This window comes from Pipistrellus kuhlii, unplaced genomic scaffold (genome assembly GCF_014108245.1).
Source record: "Pipistrellus kuhlii isolate mPipKuh1 unplaced genomic scaffold, mPipKuh1.p scaffold_m20_p_2, whole genome shotgun sequence".
In the NCBI taxonomy this organism is placed as follows: Eukaryota; Metazoa; Chordata; class Mammalia; order Chiroptera; family Vespertilionidae; genus Pipistrellus; species Pipistrellus kuhlii.
In genome coordinates, this window is record NW_023425515.1 from 127037539 (window position 1) to 127061574 (window position 24036).

General features: G+C 38.8%; 1 pseudogene; it reads right to left on the bottom strand.

Moving 5' to 3' along the window:
- Positions 1-21850: 21850 nt before the first annotated feature.
- LOC118723062 lies at positions 21851-23008 on the bottom strand (annotated as a pseudogene).
- Positions 23009-24036: the final 1028 nt, after the last annotated feature.

Sequence of the window (24036 nt, forward strand, 5' to 3'; positions counted from 1 at the left end):
TGTCAAATGACATAGTGTTTGTTAGAAGATGTGGAAGATTCTGGAAGTAACAAAGAAAAAGAATAAAAATTAACCATCATAACTCTTGTAGCCATTATTTTGGTAAATGTCCTTTACAGTTTGAGATCCCTGTGGACCATCCAAACTATCACCCGAACAGAATATGTCTTTCATCTGGCTAAGTGCAGTGTTTTCCCTACTGCTGTCTAACTCTTTAATAGATGATAAAATTACTTTGGTGTGTCTTAATTAGCATTTAAAAATTTGAAACAGAATAGAATTGAAAATATTTGAGTGAATTACATAATGTAAGTAAATATAATTTCTAAAACATTTGTTTCAACTCTGTGTGCCAGAGGGGAGATAGGTCCTTAGTAGGATTGTGGGTCATGTGAGTCAACCTTCACAGTGGTTTCAGGATGACCTGAAGGAGGGCCAATGACACAATAAATACACTACACACAAAATATAATTTTAGAAAGCATTGGGGGCCAGGTGGAACATTTTTCTTGAAGAGGTATGTCCTTTCTCCTTTTTAATCACTTTGAATACACATTTGCCTTTTAGCAATGCATACAGGCAGATCAAAGTAAAGTTTGATATACAATATAAGGATTATCAGGTCAGAAAAAAAAAAAAGCCTGGAGCCATTGCAATCACAGCAGGGCAGTGCTGATATTCAGCCTTGCTGAATATTAAAGTCTATTTGTCTTCCAATGCCTTTTTTGACTCTAACTGCTATTTGCTTTAGCCTCCAGTAGCCTGCTCTCAGGTATTAGGGTCCTAATTCTTGGGTTTTCAGACTCAGACTGGGACTTATGCCATTGGTTCTCCTGGGCCCTAGATCTTCAGGTTTAGACTGGAACTACATCATCAGCTTTCCTAAGCTTCCCATTTATAGATGGTAGATTGTAAGACTTCTCAGTCTCCATAACTCATGAGCTAATCCCTCATAATTATCTATCTATCATCTATCTATCTATCTATCTATCTATCTATCTATCTATCTATCATCTATCTATCTATCTATCTATCTATCTATCTACTTACCTATCATCTATCATTTATCATCTATCATCTATCTATTCTTTAGTTCTATTTCTCTGGAGAACCCTGACTGATATAGTTCTATAACAGAGGTGGTTGACCACTAAAGTACCAAACTAGATAGGGTTGATTCTAATTCAGAGTGTACACAATCCTTCTCTAGAGATTTTATGAATAAGATAAAACATGTTCATAAAAATAAAAAAAAAACACACAAAAAACAGAATATTTTATATTCATTTTACCACAGAAATTCCTCAAGAAGGAGTGTATAGAGCATTATCTCTGAGTAGTTCTTATGGCTGAACTCATTGGATATCTATAACCCATTTCCTTAAAGGAAGGACCTTCTCATTCCCTTCCTTCCCATACATCTGGTTTACCTCATGTTTCTGTTGCCATACTGGGACCCTCCTTAGTTGACAATTAAGCACAATAGCTTAGAGATCGCTTTGGGAAAACAGACTGACCACAGAGTTGGGATTTAAAAAATAAGGCTTTCCCATGTATAAGAACTGCATTGTGAGTAGTTAGAAAGAAGCAGAGGACTTAGTAGCCAGAGGCTGGGGACTACTATCTCCTGCTCCCTTGACATATCAAGATTTGCAAGCTTTCCCTTATATATGAGTATAACCCTCTAAGAATTGCTTTCTGGTCAGTCTGAGTAATAAAATTGTGTGGTCATAGTGAGAATAATTCATAAGAGCTACATTTGAAGGTGGCTACAGTGTGTATCTAATGAATGGTATGGATCTATAAAGGTATCACAATGTTATCTCAAATAGTAAAACATTGGACATATATAAAGAAATCACCATATTTGTCCACCAGACTCCAACACTGAAGATATCTTTGTTGGTTGAGATTTTAACTTTTACAAAATGTGACATGAATTTTGTTGAGGCAGCTTTCCTCTTCTATACCAAGAATATAGCTGTATCCTTTTCCATGTGCTCTGCAAAGTAGGCTATCTGCCATTGTATCTTCAGCTGGGAGTGACTTCCCTTTAATTTTATATCCTTGTTTTTTGTCATCAATCATGGGTATCATATTCAGATAAGATCCAAGAAAAGGAACTATTTCATCTAGTCCTTCAGGCATCCCAACAACTAATAGGTGGGCAATAAACATGCCTGAATAAACATATTAAATGGAAAAATTATTTCATCTACTTTAGAGCAAAGAGTAACTGTAACTGGCATCAAAACTAGATATTTTATGTCCCCCACCACCAATATTTGACAGAAACAGGAAAACTTTGACAATTGCTGTGCACTCATGTACCAAACCCTCCCCCTCAAAAAAAAAAAATCAATCTTTACAGTTTTGCAGATGTTCTTGATTAATTTCTTCACACATTACTTTGTAGGCTCTAGAACAATAATCATTATTTTCAAAGAACCAACCAAAACTTATGATAGCAGGTGACAGAAAGTGAGGAGACAAATTATACTCTTTATTTCACCTTGATTGCAAATTCCAGATTCCAAATCTGCCTTCTGTCTCCACCCACTGTAGTTCTCAGTAAATAAGTATACACCAGGTAGGAAAATCTGTAGTATAATATAGAGATGTTGGACTTCAATATTTCTTGACCAAGACAACTGCTTCATAAGCTTTCTAATGACAATATTCATGGGTTGTTGTTTTTTTTTTTTTTTAATATATCCCCTCATCCCATTGGCACCTAATAAAATATAGATAAAGAAAAAGCACTCAAAATTACAGGAGGGAGTCAAACTTATTAGTCTAAAACAAGAGAGTACAGGAAGCAAATATCAGTTTCAATCACTAGTGAATTCCAGAAGGCTGTCCTTGCAGTTTTAATGAGAGAGAAAGGCAGTCCCTGTCCTCTCAGGAGGCCTCAGACTGGAAATGCTTCAAAGCAAATGCCCAAAACTCTCTCTCACAGGTTATACCTTTTAAAATATAAAGCTCCCCTCTCTTTCTGCTCTTTACACCTTTTACAGTATTTTAGAAATAGCACAGGAAGTGACTTCCAGTTGAAAAGCCATTTGTAGCATCACTGAGCCATGAATGGCAGCTCACTCCCAGCAGGCTTATTTAAAAATATGACTCTAACCTAGTGAGCCGCATGTTTTTAACAGCATCCTGCAGTCCATAGTTTATTTTGAATATACCCGAGGTTCTGGGTGGATCATGGGACTAAATCAGCTCTTATTTCAGCCTGCTCATATTGAACCAACTCATTTGCAGTAAAGGTTGACTGCTCAGAGCACTTAGGGCAATGTCGTCTTAGCACAGCATCTAGAGTGACACAAATTGCATTGTATGCTGTGTGAGACTGAATGTTGCTACTGACAGGAGGAGATTTTTGCAAAGGTTACTGATGTATCACAAAATAAAGCATGCACCAAAACCAAATCCTTTATCAGCATTCCCCTTTAGTTTAATATTTCAATTATGTCACTTTTCTTAAATGTAGGTTACTAACCAAGAAGACAATAAATGAAATCTGCATTTCTTAATTAATATCAAAATCCTTTGGTATTATGACAGTACGGAAAAAAATACTGTTCATTGTACAAATCTTTTGGTTCCAAAATTCTTACACTATACTAAACCTGCTAATTATAAAGCTCAAAAACAATTGCAATAGTTTATTTATTCTCTCTATATTTTGCATTGAAGGAAAAGAAGAATAACAGAAAAGAAAGTCACTATAAATGTATGGAGGATATACTGGGTATTCTATAAAATGATCTCTGAGTAACAGAACACTCCACTTTCATTTCTTAGAAGCATATAGTGCCAGAGGTCATAAAACTTAAAAATGTCCAATTAGATTTTATTCCAAGCAATACAATTTAGCCTTCTGTGGATCCATGAACTCTGGCTCACCATGAATTAAATGGTCCTGCAAATCACTACATACAAGATAACTTGCATGGTGTGCATATATTCCTATTAATTATTTTCCAAAATGAATATAATTAAGAACCATCCCTAATATGTTGGGTCCTTATTTAAATTACAGCTTTAGATCCTATAATGTAGAGGATTTCTCAAAGAAAGCCCTTTTTGAGCTTAACTGGCTTTATGATCAGAATTTGCCTATTTCTATGATTTATACTTTAATTGGCTTGTAGTCCCAGATCTAATTTCAGATTTAACTGTAGGTATGTATAGCCCTGGTTAAAGAGCCTTTATTCTCTTCTAGAAAGTCCTACCTATTCATTGTGCAGGCAGATGCCTGGGAAGGACACAAAAAAAGTTAATGCACCTAAGAATAAGTAGATTGCCTTTGTTCTCATAAACAATCACATTAGTATGTTGGTCACTTGTTATCTATACTCATTTAATTGCACTGCTGAATATTACAGAATATAACATCATAGTCTTCCAAAATTGTTAGGAAGACAATAAACCCAAAGCAACTTAGATCTTTATTTAAGGCCCGAGGTCATCAAGATTAGTCACAGAAATCACAATTACTAAGATTTAAAATTAATGTTTTAAAGAGGAGGTGAACATATTATGCCTTGTCCCAGGAAAGGTGAACAGTGGAAATAATTATCTAAATCATAAGGGCAAATACCTCTCTATTCTATTAAAGAGAGCTATGGATCTGCTGCTACCGGAAGAAGAGTTACTCAGCGTCTACACTAGTCAGATATTTCACTTGATCAGATTGTCCATTTCCAATTGATCAGACCCTCTAAATGAGTGTTCACCTCTCTGGGTAGCTCTCTGTGATCCTAAATATCAGTTTGACCACAGACACTTGGCAATGTACTAAATTACACATCCCACCATGTGTTGTGTGGATGCTCCCCCTGTCCATCGCATTATAGATATAAAAACAGAGATTTACAATTCAACACACAACTGAAGTAAAACTAAATGACTCAAAGTGACTGATCTTTCACTTGTTTCTAAAAAATACAAAAGCAAAATTAAAGAAAACATCCATGAATAGAGCTGGAGCTGGTTTTGCCAGGTGGTCTCCACTCTAAACTAAGGCACAGATGACAAGAAACAAGGAATAACTCACAGACACTCATTTCATTCCTCTTAACAAATTCTGCATGTGTCATCTGTTTTATACTTTAATTTTTGAGTGAGTTTATATAAACCCAATAGTGGATTTAAAAATACATGAAGAGAGAGGAGACAGATAAGTAGCTACAAAGAGAGAAAGAAAGAAAAAAGATAAATAGATACTTGTAAAAAGCATATTAAGGGTAAAATGCAAGATCAGTTGAAAGTCAACCATCCAAAGCCAGAGCTACTCATGACACTGGCTCTGGGGCAGAAGAAATATGTGTCAAAGACAGTACATGTCAAGTTCTCAGGAACCCATCAATCCTCTCAATTCTCAATCAGGAAATAGTCACCATTGACTTAGTCTAATTCACTTGTCTGTTGATCCTAGCAGCAAATGTCAGAAAATGTTGCCCTTTATTTTATCTGTCACTGACACTAGACCAGTGATTTTCTTTCTTCACTAGAAGGAAGTCAACGTAGTGGAGGAGGTGGGCTGTCAGAGGAAAGATGGGAACAGAGATACATTTTGAGAACGATGAGCTTCCCCTACTGAGTCCATATATTCTCTGTCAGAACACTTAGGACAGTTTATTATTATCCCAACATGAGTTAGAGAGGACTCACTCTTTTGGCTAACATGGGAACCAGTTGAAAGCCCATGACATCCCATCCAGGAAAGACATAGCAGGCTGTGCCCACATGGGGATCTCACTGATATCTGAATGAGCATCCTTTTATGTGGCCAAAGATGCAACTACCAAACTATGTGTAGAGGAAGGAGAATGGGAGTTTTGATTGCCATAGAGTTGGGATAAATTTTGCAGCACCCCTGTGGTACTGAGTAGGGAGAGAATAAAATACAGTTTCCTCTCTACTGCAATGCAGACTTTGGAAATTTAGGAAAGTGGGGAAAATAAGTATAGGATTCACAACTTTCTATGGAGAAGGGGCAGGTAGAAGAACAATCTCCATATGTGTCCTAAGCTTTATTTCCCCCAATGAAAAGCAGTGCCAAAGAAGTAATAAAAATAGAATTTGCCACTGGAACTCGGAGAGAGAGCCCTATTGGGTGCATGAGCAGGGATTGTTTCACGCTGTCTTCAATGTTGTATGTGATCCATTGATAAACAAGTGTACCCCACTTTAAGAATACAAGCTGAACAGAATGTACATTTGGAAAAGAGTCTGGCCCTATTAGAGGAATTGTGTTCAAATGCACTTTGTCCTCTTAGTTGGAAGAGAGACAAGCAGAGGAAAAGTGAGAAAACACATAAGACATTGGTGTTCTGGGAATAACAATAGTGTGTGCTCATTCAGATACAGCCTGCAGCTGCAATGGGCTAGAGTCTTTAGAGTGCACTTAAGCTATGAGCATAATTTCTGTAAGAGATCCCTTTATGTTATATATTACCAAGAGTCCCCCCTATAACCAGACTCTGCTTGCCCTGTCTCCAGGCATTCTTAAAAGAAAACCTAGCTGAAAGAAGCTACAATTATTCTTGACATTTTAGAATGCACCTCTGCTGTGTTCAGGATGTTCTGTCATAGGCTTTAAAATGTGAACCATTATCAAGTCTGGACTGAATTCATCTCTTGAAATGAGAGCTCACCTATATTCAGTGTTGCCTCAAATTTTAGCAACTAATTGAAAGCTCTTCATATTACCCAAGTGGAAAACATCAGAAACTCCATTTTGCTTTACACTGGTTAATTTAGGGCTGAGGACTGAAATGGGGAAAGATGTATTTTTGTTATTGTTAGGAGGCTAGAAAGAAATGTGTCACTCAGGCTAGCTCTGGGCGCAAGCTTATTCGTGATATATTTTTCTTATTTTTATCTTCATTCTCCAAATTTTAATTGGCATATATTACTTTTACACCCAGAGAAAAAGTTGTCAAAAAATAAAAGAAAATATTGCCATTAGTTTTTTTAACTTGAAAAGGAATAGAAATAGAACAGAAATGAAAAATATCAGTGTTAACAGTGATTGGCTTCACTGTTATTTTTTTTTTCAACTCTTCTGTATTACAAAATTTTCTACAAAGAATAAAAATATTTAATTAATAAATATTTTGAGAAACAAAGGGAATTGGGAGGGGGGCAGGGAATGTTGCCTTATTCAATTTTAATTACCAGAAACTTAAGGTCAAAGGTTGTAATTTTTTCATGGGAAGAAATCTAGGTGGACAGTTTCCACAAAGTTTATTACAGAACTTTGGCCAGGACTAAGAAGCACCTTCCTGTGGCCAACCTTGGGGTTGGGCAGTCCTTACAGTCACCAGGCAGTGTGAATTTGAAGGCATCCCAAATCCTGTTCTTCAAACTAGCTCTTCTTCGATAAAAGATCACCCAAATCAGCCTGCTACTATCTCTCAAGTTCTTGCCATTGGAGTCATTCCTTCAGTTTCCAGGAATGTATGCTCTGGAATCCACCCTCTTGATATATAAAAGTCCTTGGTAAGGAGACTAATAGCCACAGGTAAATCAGAAAGGCTAACGTAGCCATGAGAAGAGCAGAGACCTGGACCTAGACTCCGAGGTCAGGGTTTTCTCTAGAAGTCATGAATTGTTGTGCATAGTCTTTAACTTATTTGTTTGATCTTCTTTTCTATAAAATGAAGGGCTGGACTAATAATTCCTTGTTAGTCTTGCAGACGTAAATTTTATCTGCATAACTTCTCAGTTTAGATGGTTGCCACTTTGTAAAATAAAGACCAGTGTGTAGGGAGTGGTTATAGGATTAAGCCTCGGACTGACCTGCTGGCAAAGTTGCAAACACGTCCCAGATTGGAGGACACAGCCCTCTAAGCATATTAAGCTTGATCTTGAGACTGCTCCCTAGATCTTTCTTGGGCAGTTAGTGGGCTGTGGGAGGGGCAGCAAGTGCTGCCAAAACAAGTGAAACTTACAAGAACATTGTAAATTACCTTGTTGCCCCTGACTATAAATAAAGCATCAGCTTTGCAATCTGGATCTGTTCTGTGGCCTCAGCCAGGCACAGAAGATCCACCTAGACCCAGCTTTTTTCCTGTCTGTCTTTTTCATCCTTCATGGCCCTCCCTTAGGCTTACCAAACCCTTGGCTGTGCTGACGCAGCACATCAGTGCTGAAGGAATAGATAAGATGGATATGTGCTCAAGTGGGGCACAGAGGAAAAAGGAGAAACTCAATTTGGTGGCCTGGGACATTTCTAAGGATCCTGGTTAGCACAAAAGAATGAGACTCTACTGCACGCCATGAAAGGAGGTAATCTCCCTTAACCATCTAACAGACTTTTTCTTAGTTTTATTTCTGAGCCCAGGGCTTCAGTTTAATTTCTAATCTCAAGCAACCACCATATGATATGAGATTTTCAAAAGTGACTATTTTTCAGAGGAACAGCTGAGAGTGATCATTCCATCAATATTCCTATGAAATGGTGATATTTTAAAAAAATGTGTGGCCGAAACCGGTTTGGCTCAGTGGTAGAGCATCAGTCTGCGGACTGAGGGGTCCCAGGTTCGATTCTGGTCAAGGGCACATACATTGGTTGCGGGCACATCCCCGGTTAGGGGTGTGCAAGAGGCAGCTGGTCAATGTTTCTCTCTCATTGATGTTTCTAGCTCTTTGTCCCTCTCTCCTCCTCTCTGTAAAAAATCAATAAAATGTATTTTAAAAAAATGTGTGACCACGCTTCCACATGCTTACAGGAGATAACTCCTATCTCTCCTTCAGCGGGTTGGACAGGGCACTGCGGGGTTAATGGGAGTGAGTGAAGGACATACATATAAGTAGTAGGCTTTTCTGTGAGAAGAAAGGAAGGGTTTATTTATTCTCCTCCATAGGAAACAAAGAGATTTATTAACGAGGAAGGAGAAAAGCAGTACCAGTTCAAAGAGGAATAAAGCAAGAGCAGAAGAAAACAAAACAAAAAGCAAGTGTTGTTTTTTCTACCAAATGATTTTATTGTTTTATAAGAAAAAATAGGTTCACGTTTTGGACATTTTTATGCTGCTCCACATGTGTCTTTCCAAAGAACTAATTCTGACAACATGAAATGGGTCAACACGGCAACCCATGAATCCAGCAGCTTCTGACTGTGGTTCGTTTGCTCTCAGATAGGCACCCAGCCTCTTTCTGCATGAATGACAGTTAGCTTGGCCCAACAATGAAAGCTGACCTTGTTTCTAAAATTAAAAAGTTTGCTTTTACCAAGTCCTTCTATTCATTATCGAGTTTCCAATCCTGATTGGTCACAGCCCTCCTGGCTAGGCTTCTCCCCAGCTAGATGAACTGAATTATAAAAGTTATTCAGTGGAAACCGGAAGCCTAAAATAAGTTGAGATGATTCATCCTGGAGCCCCTTGTTATTTTAGGATTTGGGGACAGAATTGCCAGCATTCAAGAGTCATAAAGAAGCCTGACTTGACACCTTAACCTGTTAAGGCAAAGAGGTTCCCAGTCAGTCCCACACTGGGTGCACATGGAGTTTAATGATGCAAAGGTGATTAAGAGAGAAAATATTGCCACATCACTTTTAGATTTGGAAGCCAATTTATCATCTGTTTCTTGACATAGCTAACCCAGCAACATTCTTAAAGGATTCCCAAAGCACGTTACTAAGAATAATAGAATCAGTAACTAGCAGGGACAGAAAAATTTTAGTAAAAAAAAAGTTTTAAAATAATCATCATCATTAATAAAGGCAATCATTCCTCTGGAAGTCAAGAACAATAAGCTGAGTTCTTGAACAATAACTTGACCAAACAGCTGAGTGATAAGGTCCAAATCTTAGTCAATCTTTAAAAGGTAAACAACTGACCAACCACTTAAAGAATATATAGGGTGTCCCCCAAAAATGTACACACACTCTTTGAATAATTATAAAGGCAGTGTTTATGAAAATACATTTCATTTAAAAATTGAGCTACCAGCTGTTAATTTTTTTTTAACATCCTGTATTTTGAGTAGTTCCTCCAGCAGTGTTGGTGAATGAATAGAGACCGGTTTGTCTACTGTCATCAGTGTGTTCACCTGAACAAGCTAACTATTTGTAAGATGGTGAAGCAAGGCCCAGTTTAAGGTGTTGGCCCCCAAGAACTGATTGAAGTAAACACATATCCAGAGACATGGTGTAACAGACCACAGGTGTGAGTGTCAGTCCTCAGAGATCATTATTATGACCCCAAACCTGTAAGCCCAAAATTCACAGAACTATTTAAAAGCTATAGTATGACAATGAAACAACCATCTGAAGATATCAGTGGAGGATATTTTTTAAAGAACACTTTTCCTTTTTTCAAGCAATCTCTGTATTTTTTTAAGTATATCCCAAATATACCATGAGCCAAAACCTCAGTTGTTTTTCTCAGCACTAATAGTATATATTTAATAACTGTAGAATGCCTATCTGTGTCAGATATTCTTGTTTGTAGTTAGTATATAATAAGTACCTTATTTAACTCAAGACAACTGCATCAGGTCCTCAAATAAAGTTGTTTCATTCAGTGTCACTTCACATTGATGAGATGCCATAGAAACTTAACTTTTGTTTATATTTATTACCCTGTGGTAAAATTGTTTCATTATATGTTGTTTTGCTTAATGCTTCAGAATCTATCGAAGGCATGAAGATGTCAAGTGAGTTTTTACTAGATAGCTGTCTTATTTCAATCAGATTCTTGTGCTGGATTGCCTGGCAAAAGAAGTAGGTAAAAGGACCCCTATTCCAGGCTCTAGGTTTTAAAGGCCCTTGTAGCTTATTCTTCATCTAGCCATGCTTCTTCCCTGTCAGTTACAAAGAACCAAAAGAATATACCTACCTGGATCCCACATTCCCGTCTAGACCATCCTCCTGGCACTGAAACTGGAGAGTCTGCCCAGACAACATGGCACCTGCTTCCTGAACCTGTGTTTCTTCCTCCCTGGGAGTTGATAGTCATGAATGGATGTGTCGAAATGGATGTGAAGAAAAATATTTAATTGACTGGTTACCACACAAACCTTAGCCATGGGTTTTGTTTGGAATTTCTTCTGATTGTGAAGAGAATTTTTTTACACTCCTGATTTCACAAATGTTTTCTAAAAAGTGTGAAGCTGTCATTAAATTCCAGGTAGGTAATGTGTAGTATTTGATGAATATGTGTTTCTGGCACTTTCTTTGAGGAAAAAAATTTTTTTTTTAATTCTTAAATATTTGGCTTCTTTCAGAAAAGGAATTCCCTTCCAAATATATTTAATTTTGCTTCTCAAAAACTATTCCTAGCATTTTCAGCTAGCAGACACAATAATTAACCAAATTTCTAAATTTGGCTTCCTGAGGTAGATGCAATATTTCATCTCTTAGTTACTTCACCAGGGTCCTTCATGATTGTTTTATGACTTAATTACAATGATTACACATGTTTATAGATTATGCAAGCCAACACAGTGCAAGCTTTTCTGTCAAACCAGGAATATGAGGATAATCAATGGGGTATGCTGTTGGATACAAAACCAACTAATGGGATACAACTGTGAAGCAGGAAGCTTTTCCAAGAAAACATACAACAACATTAGTGGAGCAGACTGTGTTTCATATAGCAAGACTGGACGTCTGTTTTTCAATCCATAGATTTCAAATCCATAGAACTTAACAGTTCCTTTAGTCTCTTCTAAGAAAAGCTCAGGGTGCCAAGGACAGCACCTCTTGCTTGTTGTCCTCACCATTGTGAAAGACAGCAGTAATCTATCACAGAAATGGGGCTTTGTTTGTTTGTTTGTTCATTTGTTTTGCTGTCTTGGGTTTGCTTCAAACCTTGGAAGCTACCAGCTAATTTATACAAGCACCAGCGTAGGCCAGATTCAAGCACAAGCTCCATCTCAAGTTGCAAGGATGACCATTCAAGCACATATTAAATCAGATTTCTCACCTGGGAGCAATGTTGCACCTCAGAGGACTTTGGCAATGTCTGGAGACATTTTTGCTTGTCACAACTTGGGAAAGAAAGGAAGGCTGACAGTGGTATGTAATAAACAGTCTGTAATACACGGGATAGCTCCTCACAGCAAAGAATTATCCATCCCCAAATGTTAGCAATGCCAACGCTGAGAAACCCGGGTTTAGATGGACAAGGGCATGAGAAAAGGAGTTGTCACTTGGAAATGTAAAGCTTTCTCTTTCAGGTGTTACTAGTTACACACACTGAGAAACACTTCGATTGTTTATGGAGGCAGGCTGGGACCAACAAATTAAACTTGCGGGTGGCACAGAATCAAATATAAATCTATGTTGCTATATATCACCTTTCCCTCTGGAGATCAAAATGCTTTTCAGAAAGAGTTATTCCACTGGGAGAGGGAACTGGGAATTGGAGGGATCCTCATTTCACAGATGAGAAAACAGGAGGCTAGGAAGGTTGTCATTTTCTCAAGGTTATTCAATGAATGTGGTTCAGAGCTCAGGAAACCAAGAGAGACCGGACACTGGAGAGAAGAATTCTGAAAGAATGTGAAAGAACAAAAGAGTGCTCTCAGCTGGATGCCATCTTGGTGGCAGAAATCTTTTCTACACCTGAGCCCTTGGTGTCAAGGACAGCAAGGTCTCCTATGATGGGCAGCTTGTGGTTCTCCCCAGAATCTGCAGCCCCAGAAGGGCCCCACAAACACCCCCTGTCAGCCAGAGTCCTCACCTGACAAACCTAATTCCCAGGCCTACTCTCCAGATGTTTAGACTGTCAAACGATTTAATGGACTGCAGACATGAGTTGGTCTGTTCGTTAAAATAGTCATCACAATGAAAAAGATAGATGACATCTGCCCTTATCCTCTGTCAGTCTGTCACATCCATGTACCGCCTTCCTATCAATCACCACAGTGTGTATTATGTAAATACCTCAGATGAAATGTCAGCCCATGTATCTAATTGTTCCTGTGGGCCATATGGGAAAATGACTGGTGAACCCTGCTGCTTCCCTTTACAACCAACATTAATTGGCATCTTTGTTGTCTAGCCATGGAGATCCTGATTGGAATGGTTTTAAGGCTCCAGTAAACCTTTCAATGGAAAACATGATTCAGGCTGATCCTTACCAAATTGGGAGGGGGAGGAAGAGAGAAATGCAGAGACACTGCAAAACTCTATGATCAGAGTTGCATTTGATCAAGAACTTTCATGAACACAGAGCCATTAATTTTATTTGTTAATAAGATAAGAGAAGAATACAAAAAGCTTGAAGATGGACATTTCTGTATTTTCCTCAGAAAAGCAAAGGATCCCTGTAGAAAGCGGTGAAGGGTAATCTCTGATAACTGTGAAAGATGAAGTACAGGGGCATTTTCCTTCCCTAATTCATGGGCTCCTTTGGAGAATGTGCATATGTACAATTTCTGAAAGAATCCTGAAAAAGTTTCTGAAAAGTCAGTGTAAGAAGGGAGCTTAGAAGTCATCAAATTTAGCATTCTAACTAGGGCATGAATCCTACTTAAGATATTTCCAGCAACGAGGTTTATGTCTCTGCTTTAATATTTTCAATGAAGAGGCATTCACTGCTTTACAGGGTTCCATTTAGATGAGACTAATTTAAAAGCTTAAAAGATATAAGTCCTGCTATATCCCTGGGCACACACCATAGTACAGACAGCATTAATAAAAATTCCCTATTCATAAATACAAACTCTCTTGTCCAACTTTCTTAAAGTGATAATGATATTAAAGCTATCTTCAAGTCCTAATAAAAGTAATAAATCTTCTTGTTGAATTTGCAAATATACACACGTATAAATTAAAATATTTTTTTTTTCATTCCAGACAATAAGGCGTTTTTAACATACTCCCTCCTGGGAGAAAAGTTTGCCCCTCCAGTAGATTGTGATTTACCCTGATTAAACACAAAAATCTGTGGATGCAAGCTAACTATCAACATAAAACTCAGTCCATACAATTTCAGAGCTCTAGTTGGTTCCATGTTTAAAACGATTCATATAAGCTCACTGAGCGGGGGAAGGGGGCTACATAAAGTCACCACAACCAATGAAATGAGGTAAATAGCAAATGAGGCCACCTATGATATAAAAGTTTATTTTCTCATGCACGATAAACTATAACAATGGTACGAAGAGCTATGGGTTCTCTTGTGCTCCATTTAAACATGGCTCCAACCATGAAAAAGTTGTGTCTCTTCATTCTCTACGTATTATCCATTAATAAGAAGCTACCCTGTTGCTCCCAGGTTTTCTCTCCTTGTTTATTTGAAAAAGTGCAAGCAATCCATTAGGTTAAAGAGATAACATTAAGGAATGCAGCTGCAATGGTTGTACAATAGATTACTCTGGCCTGTGTTTAATCTAGGGCCTTGTTTGAAAAAGCTTTCTGATTTTAATTAAAATAAAATGAGCCCAGGAAGAAAATGCATCTCCTCAGGCGAGGATTGTATTCAGCTTGTTCTCTGTAATTTTGCCCATCACACTGCTGGCTGTGGCTTTTTCCACAGCTCTTAAATGGTGTCTAAATTGACCAGCTCTGTTGCCAAGGAAACAGACAGGACAATGCTAATAGAAGCTACTTAGGACAAACTGTGAAAAGCTTAGAAATAAAATTGTTTGACATGAAAGGCACCCACCATGTCAGCAGCCAGGCAGCTCTGTAAAAGGCAGCTGTAAGTGGAAGATGGTTACATGTCTCCCCCTACTCTTCTCTTTCAAAATCTCTGCTGCAAAATAGGTTTCTGTCCTAGGAGCATGGACAGCTTTTCCTATCAGAATCACTTTGTCTTTCCAACTCTAAGTAGAGAAAAATCATGTTGTGGTTTTGAAGCAACCAGAATAGATGTCAATTTATACCCGTGGAAATGAGCTGCTACCCCCACCCCCTTCTTCCTAGCAACAGTCATTTCCCTTCATGAATAAATTGCAAATATTCTTCTGAATTTTCTAAGATTGTTAATTAAAATCCACTTGGTTTAAGCTTCTTCTTCCATTTTGCACTCACAAACCATAAATTATGGAGGAGGTCAAAGAATGAATGGCAATTTGACATGAAGAGGTTGATTTATTGCTTCAGGAGGAGTTTTATACCAGATGTGGCAGGAGTCATAAATTAAATGCTAAATGTTATGTATTATTATGCTTTCAGGAATATAAATGTGTCTAAAATGCTATGCAGGTGGAATGATAAAAATATGAATCTACTCTCCTGGCAATTTTAAAAGGCCCTTTAAAGCTGTCAAAAAAAAAAAAAAGTTGGAAAAACCATCTAGCTGAGCCCCTCAGATGCCTTTTACTTCACACCCGGTTTGTAAAAGTAACCGTTTCCTCTTATAAGCTGGACATTGGCTTGTGGTGGCTTGTGTGGGGAGAAGAGATACAGTACTCTTTCATCTGAGGTGGGGGGGGGGAGAAAAAGAGAGAGGAGAGAGAGAGAGAGCGAGAGAATGAAATAAAAAAGATTCAGAGAATCTTGTGTTGCTGTGACATTATGACATGCATCCAAATTATTATTTCTCATCCACTCCTCTACAGATGACCATAATTTAATTTATCCAACCTCATTTGAAAACCAACCAGACAAAATGAAATCTGCCTAACTTCATCTAGCAGCTGCAGTAACTGTAATCCCAGAGCTTAAAATATAAAAACAGGACAAGATGTAGGTATATGAAAGCTTGGAGCTAGAAATATCAGCAGGAAACACACACACACACACACACACACACACACACACACAAAAAAAAAAAAAAAAACAAAACAAAACAAACAAAACAAAAAAAAAAAAAAAAAAACCAAACTCATTAGAGGCCAGAAGTTCTAAATGGAAAGACCCAATTTTGGGTGGAAGTCCATTCTGACTTGCAGCTGGCTGGTAGAACTTAAGGCAGTGCTTGCTCCTCAGTTAATGCCTGGGTCTACAGTCCTTCTGGACATAAATGTGAAAAAGGTGGCTTGTCTTATTCATGCCAATTGTATGGGGGGTATAATATGTGAGAAGAGGAGACTGTGGGAATTAAAAGAGACTTCAAAATATAATGACCAATACAATACAATGAGTAGAAATTGGAATGGGGGCGGGGGGTTGATTCAAACAAAGCATCTATAAGACATTTCTAGACAAAGGAAGGGGAGCAGTTTGACACTTCTTTGGGATATTGACTATTTTAAGCTGGTTATTTTTAAGAAATAGAGGATTTAGAAAATATCTTTGACATTTCCTCTGCCTAAAAGAAAATTTAGCTAGAGGACTTGCTCTAAGAAGGGAGATAGCATAATAGATAAATATAGTTTAATATAAACTAATATGTGACATAGAGGAACCTAGCAAGACACATTTTTTCAAAGTTCTCTTTCTGTCCCATTGTTAAAGAAGGCCCAGCAAATATTTATTTACCAAACATTCACTTTCTATCTCCTTGTGAATTGCCTTCCTGCTCTTTGAAGTCCCAAACCACAATCCCTCCCACTTTTCCTTAGCTCCAGGAAGACATGTCAGCCTCCTCTGCCCTCTGTGTCCTCAGGTCTCAACTCACAATCTTATGGCACCTCAGCATCTTCATCCATAATAAATTTTGGAGATTTTCCCCCTGTTAATCTGCCTCATGTCAATTTGATTATTAGCCTAGTCAGAATAACTTAGAAAGGTAAAAGGGAAAGTATTTTTTGACTCCCACACAACCAGAGAAGATTAAATAAGAATTTGTTTGGGAGTGATATAAAAAATTTGTTAATTTTGTTAGGTGTGACAATGGCATTGTGCTTATTCAAGGAAACACCCTTTATTTTATTTTGAAGATTCATTCTGGATCAGCAAGAGGTAAAATAATATGATGTCTAGGATTTGTTTTAAAACACTCCAGCAAAACAAACCAAAAGGTATATGGAGGGATAGATTAAAAAAAAAAATAGGCAAAATATTAGTAGTTATGGAAATTAGTAGATCTTAATGAACACATAGGATTTCTTTGAAATCTGCTTTTTGATATGTTCTGATATCTACACTAATAAAAGAGTAAAATGAAAATTGACCATACCCTTATGACGCCCGCCAGCCAATCAGGAGTGAGAATGCAAATTAACCAAACAAAGATGGAAGGTTAATTTGCATATGCAAAGCACCAAGTGGCCAGGAGTGAGGTGGGATGCTTGCATAGTCACCATGGCAATGATGCAGGCATTCTGCACCACCTCAGCCACTCTAGGCCTCTGGGCAGCTAGAAAGGCAGCTCCAGGTCAGAATGAAAATTTGGCTCCAGGACTGAGCAAAGGTGATCCCAGCAGCAAGGGGAAGGAAAACCCATTCTTGCACAAATCTTCATGCATCAGGCCTCTAGTTTTCATAAAAAATGTATTCTAAAATTTTTAAGAAATGTATTTCTGAGAATTCTAATCTGGCCAATTTTTTATTAGGTTCAACAATATGATAAATGCATTTTCAAGCATGCACAATATCAAATATCCTATCTTTCATATAGTTTTCTACCTTTTTAAGGAAACTACTGAAATTATAATCAATCAAAATGAGGTAATAAGTCAATAAAGAGGAAGACTGTGGATCCAAGAAACAGGGTTCAATACATGAGGAAGGCAAAGGTGAAAATGTGGGAGGTGGAGTAAAATCTCTGTATGACAACAGAAATAGAAAGAAATTAATCCAGATGTGGACATGTCAGTGGGCTCTGGGAAATGTTTCTTCCAGAAGACGAATTGAAGGAATACCAGATGTGAAAGAACTTACTTAGCACAGATTAATATAGCGGTGTGGGAGAGTTTAATGCTAAATCCAAAGAAAATCAAGCAAATGCATTTTGAAGATAATCTAAAACTATTTATAAAAATACAAATATTTTGCAGGGTTGGAAAAATAATTTTAAAAAGTATATTGCATGGCTCAGCTATGAATAGTTTTCATATAGTCATAATAACATAAGTACAGAATACTGATCTATCCAAAATTAGGGTAAAACTATTGGGAGGCAGGGGGAATGGGAAGGATGCATGCATATGATGGAACTACTACCCTGCTTCAATGAAAATAAGACAGTGTCTTATATTAATTTTTTCTGCAAAGTTGTGCTAGTTCTTATTTTTAGGGGATGTCTTATCTTTCCATGTGCTAGGTCTTATTTTTGGAGGATGTCTTATTTTCAGGGAAACACGGTAGAATATGTATAAAAGAAAAGAAAATTCTTATTTTCCAGAGTGCAAAGTCAACAGGTAATTTTTAAAACAAAAGGTCAATAAGTAGCAAAAATATCATGTCAAATATAGTTATGGAAGTAGAACTAAATGTGGTTTTCTCTAGGAAGATGGGAAGGGGGTGGTGCAGCATAAATATGCTAGTTTTACTTATAAGCAATGTATACATATTTGACTCTTTTAACTATATGCATGTGCATAATTTTAATAAAAAATAAAAACTTGAAGTTATGTAAAAAAGGTAATATAAACCTAATATTTAAAGATATGGAGGTAAACACCAAAATAATCAACCAAAATAAGTTAGAAGTGAGTATCTTAGAGGAATATGAAATGTGCAAGTCTGGCTTTGATAAAATAAATAAAAATTAAATAATAAAAATACTAATGAATCCTCCTGGAGACACCTTGGTCTGACCAAGGAAAAATTGAATTTTATCTGAATAAAAAGGGTTTTATCTTATTTCAGTCTAACAGCACAAGCTAATTATTCCTGCAACTAAAGTAATGTTTTCCCCTTCTGGGAGAGTCTTGTTATTTCAATTAGACATATATTCAGTAAAAGACCCATAAATATTTCTAATGAGCCTATTTGCTTCCATTTTATGATCCTGCTTTCAAATTAGCACCCACATTCTATAGAAATAGAAGGAGAATCTTGGAAGATTGTAATTTCCTTCTCAAGGAAAGAGGAAGGACAACAGATCTCATGTCCAAAGAGACTACTTATTAGATTCAAGCCATTTTTAGGGTGTGTTATTTGGAGCCACATAATTGTCTAACTTGGATAAAAGGCTAAAAGTGGGTAACAATTTCAACCAATTATTTTCAGGTCTTCAAGCAGCCATGATAGAAGCATTAGGAGAGAAATAGCATGATGTGTACAGCTCTGCTTCCTCAATCTGTGATTTCATCTGGCCTTCCCTAATAAAGAAAACCATGGGGAGTTATGCCAGGACCCAAGAATGGCCCAGAAATCAAGGATTCAAAAGTGCTTATTTCTTGGCCAGCAAAGCTCAGTGGTTGAAGGTCAACCAATGAACCAAAAGGTCAAAATTCGATTCCCAGTCAGGGCACATACCTGGGTTGCAAGCCCAGTCTCTAGTGTGGTATATGCAGGTGGAAGCCCATGAATGATTCTCTCTCATCATTGATGTTTCTGTTTCTCTCTTTCCCTTCCTCTCTTGGATGTGTACATATATATACATATGCACAGATGCACAATTCATGTACTAGTGGGTTCCTCATCCTGGCCTGTGGGATCAAGCCAAATCCAGCTCTCTGGCCTCCCCCAAGGGGTCCTGGATTGTGAGAGGGCACAGGCCAGGCCAAGGGACCCCATTAATGTATAATTGGGGCTGGGTAGGGATGCAGGAGGTTAGCCAGCTGGGGAGGGACAATGGGAGGGCTTTAGGGAGTGTCTGGTCCATCTCTCAGTCTCCATTAGCCAGACGCCAGTCAAAGCATCTGCCCCCTGGTGGTCAGTGCACATCCTAGTGAGCAGTTGAGAGGTCTTAGCATATCATTAGCATATTACACTTTGATTGGTTGAACAAACAACTGAACACTTAGCATATTAGGCTTTTATTATATAGGAGACCTGGTGCACAAAATTCATGCACTCAAGGGGTCGCTCAGCCTGGCCTGCACCCTCTCGCAGTCCAGAAGCCTGTGGGGATGTCTGACTGCTGGCTAGCCTACAGTCGGACATCCTCAGCACTGTTGCAGAGGTGGGAGAAGTTCCACCACTGCTACACTTGCCAGCTGTGAGGCCAGCTTCTGGCTAAGCAGCACTCCCCCTATGGGAGTGCACTGACCATCAGGGGACAGCTCCTGCATTAAGCATCTGCCCCCTGATGGTCAGTGCAGGTCATAGTGACCAATAGTTCCACCGTTTGGTCAATTTGCATATTAGCCTTTTATTATATACAATATATATGTGTGTGTGTGTGTGTGTATATATATATTGCTTATCAAAGCCTCAAAAGTCAGATGAAGTAAGCCACATTTGACTACACATAATATATGCTCCATTTAGAAATGCCTATAACCTAAAATTGCTCAATAAGTTACTATTACTATAGTCATCAATATCATCATCAGAATTTGGGTAAACAATTTCAGGTACATACCAAAATAAAGATACATAATAGCTTCAATATGGCATGCAATTGTTTGGAAAGTAATAACTGCATTTTACCAAGTGTTAGCTATATGCCAGGCACTGTGCTTGACAGTATACACACAATATCTTAACAATTACAACAGTTCTGCAGAGTTGGCATTATTATCCCCAATGAGGTTCTACAGCTCAGAGAGATGCTGTGGTTTCTGCAAGCTTTCATGAACTCTACATGGTAGAGATGGGTTAAGTCCTCCCAATCTGGACGCAAACCCTTCCCACCCCATAATTCTTCCTCTCTTTGACTTGGATTGCATTTTATTAATAACTAGTGGCCTGGTGTACAAGATTCGTGCAATGTGGGGAGGAGAGGTGCATCTCAGCACAGCCCACATCCTCTCCAATCTGAGGCCCCTGTGGGATCAGACCTAAACTGGCAGTTGGACAACACCCTCGTAATCTGGGACTGCTGGCTCTTAACTGCTCACCTGCCTGCCTGCCTGATCACCCCTAGCCACTCTGCCTGCCAGCCTGCTCACCCCCAACTGCCCTCCCCTCCTGGCCTGATTACCCCTAACTGCCTCTGCCACTATGACTTTGTCTGGAAGGACTTATGGAAGGTCTCATGGTCTAATTATCATATTACCTTTTTATTAATATAGGTAGGATATGACATATTGCCATAACTATAACATATGTACCAGTATTACTCTATGAGAATACATCATGTGATAGGAAGGCATCTAAAAGATTACATTGTATATGTTGTAAGTAATAGGAAATACTGCACTCATAGCAAAATATACACCCTGTGACTTTCCTTCCTGATTTGGGAATGATTCCCCAGTTCTTTGAACACTTCCTGGTCCCTAATGTATTTTTTTTATCATTCAGTGTAACTTTATTTACTGTTTATCGCACTTGATTTGGGGTCTTTAATTTCTTTTTTTTAATTTAATATATTTTATTGATTTTGTACAAAGAGGAAGGGAGAGAGATAGAGAGTTAGAAACATCGATGAGAGTCATCGATCAGCTGCCTCTTGCACACCCCCTACTGGGGATATGCCCGTAACCAAGGTACATGTCCTTGACCAGAATTGAACCCGGGACCTTTCAGTCCCCAAGCCCACGGTCTATCCATTGAGCCAAACCGGTTTCGGCTGAGGTCTTTAATTTCTAACCACCAAAGACTCAAAGAACTGTTTTTTCCATGTAGTTTAACATTAACATCAGTGCATTCATGTATTCATGTGTTTTTATTGTAAACATCTGAATTATTCACATTGTCATAGATCCTGAACTCATGAGCATGGACCATGCACAGGCTGGCAGCAAGCCAGAAAGCCACTCTGTAAGAAAACAGATACTCTGCATAAGGAGAAAAGTTATAGCCCAACATTTAATGTTCAACCTGAGTCACCTCAGAATGTTATATATATTGACTTTATAATTCATATTGTATCAGGAACTCAACTGCTTGGTTGATGACAGGGTTGACCTGGTTTCAGGAGGATTATTCCTATAATAATTAAGGAAAGGTCTCAGTATTTTTTTGGCTGCTTGCTCCTTCATCTTTCCTCTTGTACTCAGCTTCTCAGGCATCTTCTCCTTCACCTTCACCTCCTTCTTCTTCCTCCTTTACATCTTCAAATTCTTCCTTTGCACCTTCTTCCTCTTACTCTCTTTCCTCTTCATTGGCCACTTCCTTCTCCTTCTCCTCCTCTTCAGCTTCTCCTTCAGAAGGGTATTCGTCCTTAGCTTCCTTGACTTTTGTAGCCTCAGTGGTCTCCTCCACCTCAATCTGCTCCTCCTGGATGTGGCTGGTGTATTAAAAAGGGAAGAAGTGAGCTGACATCGATTAGGAGCTAGTCTGTAAACCACCTTAGGCAGAGCGACCAAAGATCTGGGAACTCTGGGAGTAGCCACTGGCTATGCTTTCCATGCTGGTGAAACTGAGCTGGGTTTCCTCGCCTTCCAAGAGTTTACTGTAAGATTCAATGTCAATGTCCAAAGCCACATTGAGGAGGCACTGGTATTTTTTAAATATCATGCCATTTCACTCTCTGTAGTTCTCAACTCATTTTCTAATTTGTTCATTGTGTCCTGCATAGCACTAACATCAGAGTTGGCTTATCCTCCAGCACTCGCAGCTGCTTTCCCAGAGTTTAGTTCATGCCCCAGCATGCTTTGATCTCCAGGGTCTTGGCCATGAGCAGGTGTCAACTTTCAGACACCTCGTCCTTGGCATCGTACACCCCATAGGTGTTCTTGGCAGTGCTCTCGGTCAGCGTGGTGAGGCAACTTTTGTACCATCCTTCTCATTCTGCATGTTCTTGGCAGCCAGCTTCTCATACTTGAGGGCTCCAGAGAGGTCGGACTTGGAAAACATGTCCATCTTCATGGAGATCTGAGCATACTGTATCTGCGTCTGCAGCTCAGTGATCTACTCTTCATGCACCTTCTTCAGAAAGGCGATTTAGTTCGTCAGGCTATTGGTGTGCTTTTCAAGCTCAGGGTCAGCGAAAGCCACCTCATCTGCACCTTTGCGTTCCTCTATCAGCCACCCCACTGTGTCATCATGGTTCAGCACCTCTTCCTGGTAGCGTGCCTGCAGGTTGCTCCCAGTCCCTTCCAAACTCTGGTGCCTGTTAACTGCCCACTGCCCTCTCCTCGCCAGGACCAGCATGATGGGCCAGGGCACAGGCATCCCATTTTCATTAAAATGTTCAACTCCGGCCTGCTCCACTGGTGTCCACGGCCCAGGGGCAGACAGTGATCCCAGAGACCCTGGCCACCCCAGCCTACCCAGGGTCTGATAGTCAGGTGCTGCCCTCCTCCTAACCCCTATAATAGCCTCGACCCAGCAGGCAACATCAGGCTCTGCCCGCCTGGCCTGCCTGGTCCTAGCTGGCAGCATCAGGTGCAGCCCATCCCTCCTGCATATGCAAATTTATCTTCCATATTTGTTGATTTAATTTGCATATCACTCCTGATTGGCTGTGGGCATAGCAAAGGTATAGTCAATTAGCATTTTTCTCTTTTCTTAGTGTAGATTCCTCCCATGAAATTTTACAAACATCTTTCTCTTATATTCAGATACCCCTAATGAAGGACATATTACTCCCAATTTTCAATGAAACAAATCTTGCCTTGTAGTAACTGGGCATTAACCCAAAATCACACAGTCAAGAGGAAGCAGAGCTGGCCAGGACTCCTCTTCAGGTGGAACTGTACTTGACCATTGCTCTTACCTAGGACACATCCATGAAAGATGAGCCCCAGTGGCTATCTCTACATGGAGGTTCTAAAATGAACCCCCTGTTAGGTTTAAAATAAAGTGATTTCTCCAAACAAGGGAAACTTTAGAAGTGAAATAAAGTGCTATTAATTATAATCCTGAGCACCAGGCAAACATGGACCTATGGTCACTCTAGCTAGAGAAATGCCCTAACCATCACTCCCATGGAATCATTCATCTTTGACAGAGTGGGAAAAATAATTTACATTTGCCTTACTTTAATGGCAGTAGTTAAACATGATGTTGGGAACACCTTCTCTTTAAAGAAGCAATACATGCCTCATGCTTTATTTGCTTTTAAAATTTAGTGGTTCACCATTTTCCAGAATACAAGCTAGCAAATAATAGGCCATTGGCCAGATGCTGTTCACTTACTACCTATTTTTGGAAATAAAGTTTTATTGAAACACAGCCAT